We start from the raw sequence: 6,000 nt of genomic DNA, 5'->3' as shown, positions 1-6,000 counted from the left end.
AAGTGTGGATTCTGACTTAGTATTATCTGGGGTGGAGATACAAATTCTCTGCATGGGCTCAAACCAGAATGAACCTGTTCCAAGACTGAGTTGCTTAATTTCCATCCAGGAGGAAACTCTTAGTGCTTCAAGTTTAGGTTGAAGGGGTGGGGGGTGAAGGGATTAGATGTGGCACCAAAGGATTTCACGTAGTGCAAAGCTCATTAAGAAAAAAAAGACAAAATTGAAGACCTTGTTTCCAAGATCCTTAACAGATCTTGCAAACAGATGTATCTGTGGGTTTTCTTTTTGGAAGCCACACTGAGCTAAAAGTGAGTAGTTTTCCCATCTGCTGCATTAGCAGCTCCTGATGATCAAAAAGAACATTCCTGAAAGGTGCAGTGGAGGTAGAACATTACTTATTCACAAAAACATGGGGTCTCAGCCCCAAGTACATGATCTTCTTTACTACAAAAAATATGATCCTGTCTGAGAGCTCAAAGACAAACTTCAGAGTTCTCTACACAGAAATTGAAATTATCTACTAAGGAAAACATTCTATAACTTCTTTGAATGTAATAAACAACATCTTTTGGGGCAACTTGCAACAAATGTTCCAGAATTCATATCAACATTTAATTCTCCCTCTGCGTGTATGTCCTACACACCCCGAGTATGATGTTAAATCATTTAATGCAGAGAATTGACAGCACCAGGAAAATATTTGGGTAACTGTCTGGAGTTGCCATTATTGGCTTTAATTATGACCTATTGGCTCTTGGGTCCTAAAACAGCCAGAAAATGAAATATATGTGCCAAAATATTCATTAGAATTCCCTTCTCAGTCATTGTTCAAAAAGAAAAACTTTCCTTCTGGCTCCCATCTTCAGTGTTTTCAGTGGAGTCATTAATATGCCAGATTTTTTAAAGAATCCGTCAGAAAACAAGATTATGTGCATACCTTATATTTTGCATTAAAAAACATCTTGAAAAAGTCAAATGTCCCTGCGTTCACATTCTATTACTCTGAAGAAAGAATTGTTTTTGCAGCCGTGAAGTTAACTGGTCCTCTCCTCCCAGGCTGCCTCCTCCAGTCCCTGATCTCTTAACAGACACGGTTCTATAATTCTATAAGCTTTCGAGCAGGATTTCCAACTGGTTCATTCTGGTTCTCTGCTGTGAATTTGCCTTTCCACCCCAGTATATGAAGTAGAATGTACATTTTAACAAGATCCTACGAATCACCTGAGGATCTTGTTAAAACGTGGATTCTGATTCAGTGTATGCGGGATGGAAAGACAAACTCTCAGCAGATTAAACCAGAAAAGACTGGTTTGTTGCCCTGCTTTGGAACTGGAAGTACTGGTGAAGCACAGCTTGAATCTCCAGAGGAACTAGTCAGAAAAGATGGTTTAATTTCTTCTGCTCTTCAATGCTCATTTCTTCCTGAATATAAAGTCTCAGAATGTCAGAGGAGAGCAAAGATCCTGGATTCAAGCTTCTCATTTTAAAGATGATTAATGTAATAACAGATTAGCTCATAAAGTGAAGAATATTACCAGTGAGTATTGCGCACCTTGTGAAAAATGTAACCAATGTCTCTGAACAATATGTGAAGTATGATTTGCTGTGTCAATTTTTCACCAAAAACATACTAAAATATTATTTTGAAAATAATAATAAAATAAAACCTAAAAGTTGTGTTTATGTGGCCATAAACCATTTGTGTAAAATTAAAATAAATTCACACACACACACACACACACACAAATGTGATTAATCTAAGGTGAAATGATACATCCACTTCTTCAACTTTGGGTTATGGCATGAATAAAGAGCAGGAGCTTTTATTTTTTTTTTAAATATCATGTCATCCCTAGTAGTTATTATTAAAAAGAGTTGCCATTTAATGAGCATTTTCTACACTGTAAGGTGCAGGTTTGATGCTTTTATACACATTGTCTTATTAATCCTCACAGCAAGCCTATAAGGTGAATATTATTATCCTTATTTTATAACCTATGAAACTGAGACTCAACAAGTTAAGTGAATTACCCACAATTACAGGGCTAGGAGGAGGGGGAGTCTGTGTGCAAATTCAAGGCCCTCTGACTTCAAAGCTTGTGTCCTTTATTATCCCCACCCCCCCATACTGCTTGCCAAAGAAAATATGCCAGAGTGTAAATCAGTTAGGATATCTTGGTCTCTTGTGCCATTTTAGTTTTTCAAATGATGATATGCCGAAAGAGTCCTTTGCAGCAATAAAGACAGGGATGCCTGTGTCCAAGCAATCCCCACTGACCAGAATTTGCAAAAATCAACAGGGATCATATAGGTACAAATATTTTCCACTATCTACTTAGCAAGATGTTGAAGAGGACAAGTTACTCTGAAAGCTTCTGAAAGACTTTCTAGTTTGGCTGACTCAGTGTTGACAATTTGTCTTCCATTTAATAGAAAAGTGGTAGGCAAATTCAGGATGGATGCTTATTTTGGGAAAAAATAATTTAGAGGATTTTTTTTTTTTTTTTTCATGTTCAAGGCCATACAGGGCTGGGAGAACAGATGTGGTATGAATTAGGGAAGTTTATCTAATAGTTGTCTACAATGGCACAGATAATGGAGTTATTACCTGGGAACACTTGAGGCTTTCCTTTGAAAACCTTATGAGTTAGGAAAGAATCTTTGATGTTCTAGGAAAACCAATACAGTTAAGATAAAGCTGGAATGTTCATGTTAAAGACCATGAGATGGAGACATTCAGGTAAAACACCTAAGTTTGTTAACCTAGGTAGCAGTGAAAACTTGGTGTAAATTGAACATTTACATTCTCTATAGAGAAACATCATACACCTGGGTTAGTTAGGAATAACTTGCCTGGTCCCTGTGTTGCAGGGTCCTGGGACCCTAACAAAGAATTGAACAGGAGAGGCAGAATATCCACACAAACCAAAGTTTATTAAAGAGAAAGAAGAGGGGAGGGGCTTGCAAAGGGAGATGGAGAGGGGCTTCCGCCTACACTAGCCTCCAGTCTCTCCAAACAAAGGAATTTTTAAGGTTTTTAAAGGGTGTTAGGTGGGAAAAAGGCATCATCTTTATTCATAAAATGGGTGGGGATTTCCAGGAAAAAGGTGAGGGTTATGGAAATCAGGTACGCACACAGGAAGCAGTCAAGATGGATTCCATCACAAAGGCTTTGAGAACAAAGATGGATTCTATCTTTGTTCCCTAAGCCTTTGTGATGGAATCCATCATGAAGGCTGCTGGGAAGCTTGACATGACTCTTCTGGGATGTTGCACATGCTTGATGTCTCTGGACCTTGGTTGGAGTCCTGGCCAGGGACTACTATTTTTGAATGTCTCTGGTGGCAGTCACTTTGTCACTCACAATGAATTTTACTGCACATGCTCTGCACCTGGTGAGGAATTTAAAGAACAACTCAGGAGGTTTATCAGCATTTTACAACTGGTTAAGTTTGTAGGCTTTATGGAATGTAGCTTCTTGTCTATGGGTCTAGCTTATTAATCACAAGCAGATCTCTGGCATCAGCAGTAAGAATTATCTGGTGGTCTGCAGCAGGCTTAGATTCCAAGAATACTGCGTTAGAGACTGCTTGATCGAGCCAGCCCTATTTCCTGTCTGTCTCACTCCTCCCTGAGAGATTTCGTACTCATAATTCTTTATGCGGATATGGGCAGAGGTCTCTTCTTCTGTAGCTTCTTCAAGCTGGCATAGGGTTTTCGACCCTCCTACCAGAGTAGAAATCTCTTGCTACCTGTTCTAATGGTTTATACAGTCTGGCAAGCTCCTTTCCAGATATGGGTTGTAATCCTTGCATTGACATTAACTTAACTTGGAATTGCTGAAGTCTAGAAGAAACAAACTTAACCAACAATTAAACAAAGGCTAAAAACTGGGCAATCTACTTCCGTAGTGATACTGCCTCGGAAACCCAAGGAGGGGTCGCTATGAGTCAGGTCCGACTCAACGGCCCATAACAACAACAACAAAAAAAACTAAAAGTGGAATTATTGCCACTAAGAGTCCTGATAGAGGTAGGAACAAGGCAAAAGAGCATAGAGCAGATGTAATGATACTTCAGAAGCCTTGGCTATCAAATCCTGAGTTAGAAAATTTATGGAGCCATTTGGCTTTATTATAAAGTCTTTGTACATTTATTTCTCCTACCCCAGAGGAGTTAATGTATGTGCAACATAAAGTATTTGCAACTGCATAGACACCTCTTTGTTCTGTTACTAGGTACTAGAAGGCAAGGTGGTGATCCAAAATCACCCTGACTAGGGAATGCAGAGAGTTTTGGAGGGAGTCTAGTGACCTAGCAGTGGATTCAGCCACAAGTTCAAGTGCCTGGGTTAAATTTTTTAAGGTGGCCTTATGGTACATGAATCCCCATCATGGTGCTGCTGTGCCTACAGTAAGTCCAATTCCCACAAGGATTAGTCCTATGGCGCACTTACTCTTTTGGTTGGTTTGGTGATGTTCTGACAGCAAAACCCATACAGAATCTGGGTCTATAATTAGAAAACCTAGGGTACTTTCTCCAGACATTAAAGCTGAGTTCAGACAATGGAAAGCCCAGGCCTGAAAAGAAGGCTTAGGATTCGGATGTCTTATAGAAGGGAGAGGAGAGTTTCCACAGATCCATAGATAGCCAGGAGGTGCACACAAAGACTGACCCAGGGTCAAGATGTGGAGAGTCTCATTGGCTTGCTTTATCCATTGATCTACTATGGTTTTCTGCCTTGACGTGAAAAGTCTGAAAGTTTGGAAAATGTAACTTGGGTTTTGAGGAGGACATACTTTGTCACAGTTAAAAGCATCACAGAAGTGTCAAGGGGCATGTAAGAGCAAGGCACATTTCTCTCAAGCTTGGAGGAACTGGTTTCTGAGATTTGGTCAGAGACCTCACCAGGGATGGCAGTTGCCCCCAATAAGTCCATTTCCTGATCATCAGATTCTCCTACAGTATGGAGTCTTTTGAGTAGCAGGAATGGGTGGAATTTGACTGATATCAAGAATTGTTCTAGAGGATAAATCCTAACTCTTCCAGAGCACTAGAGTTATGATCTCCCTGGTTGATTCATGGCCATGATTGGTTAAGATACATATTGTTGGAGTTCAAGTTAACTATCTGGGTGAAGGCATTAAAATATGAGGTGATATTAAAAGAGGAGTAGTTCGTCCCAGAAAGATGAACAGCTACTGTCAGATTGAACCATAAGGTGGTTTTCAGTGGATCTAGGACAAGGGAACAGTTAAAAACAGGTTGTGCTTGAAAGTCCAAGCTTAGTCCTCTAAAGGTCACATGACAGTTCCAACAGTTTGACAGGTTTTCTCCCTCTGCTGTTATTGCCTGGGAGACTTTGAAGATAGAGTTGTCTCTCCAGCCCAGAGAAGTAGTTATCAATTTCATGGCTGTGATCAGTAATAAGAAGCGTAAAGCCTTCATCATGCGTGAGAAAAAAGGAGCTTTTCAAGGGATTCTAAAATATTCAGAGTGGCCCAGCTTTTGGTTCTAATCCCACTACAGATAAGGAATGCATAAAAGAAATATACAGAAAAGGTAAGCAATAAGTCACAAGGGAATCATATCTAGCAAGGGCAGAAGTGTGATTTTCCCAGGGGTGAGGGATTGCCCCAATGGCAAAAGACTAGTAAAACAATCAGAAATGTAACAGTAATGAGGATCCCTATTAAGATGGGAGTGTTAATCAATACCCATCTAGTTGTCCAAAGTCTTGCTTCTTCTTCTCAAATCTTCAAGTTCCTCACAGTCAGGTGGTTTTATGATCTCTTGTGTGGTATATGTTTTTATTCTAGAGTTATGTATCCATGGAGACACCCCTTGTAGCTTGACTGCAGTTAGAGTAGTCAGGATTACTTAGAAGTAATCCTGAAGTAATCCTGCCTTCTCTTGTAAGTAGTTCTCAGGGGTCTCCTTCTTCCAAGGTTTCAGGAGAACAAGATCTCCTGGACTTATAGGGGTACTCATTTGTTTC

This window comes from Orycteropus afer, unplaced genomic scaffold (genome assembly GCF_000298275.1).
Source record: "Orycteropus afer afer isolate SDZICR_OR568_19922 unplaced genomic scaffold, OryAfe1.0 scaffold00014, whole genome shotgun sequence".
Lineage (NCBI taxonomy): Eukaryota > Metazoa > Chordata > Mammalia > Tubulidentata > Orycteropodidae > Orycteropus > Orycteropus afer.
The sequence above is the reverse complement of the archived record's forward strand: the minus strand, read 5'-3'. Positions refer to the sequence as shown.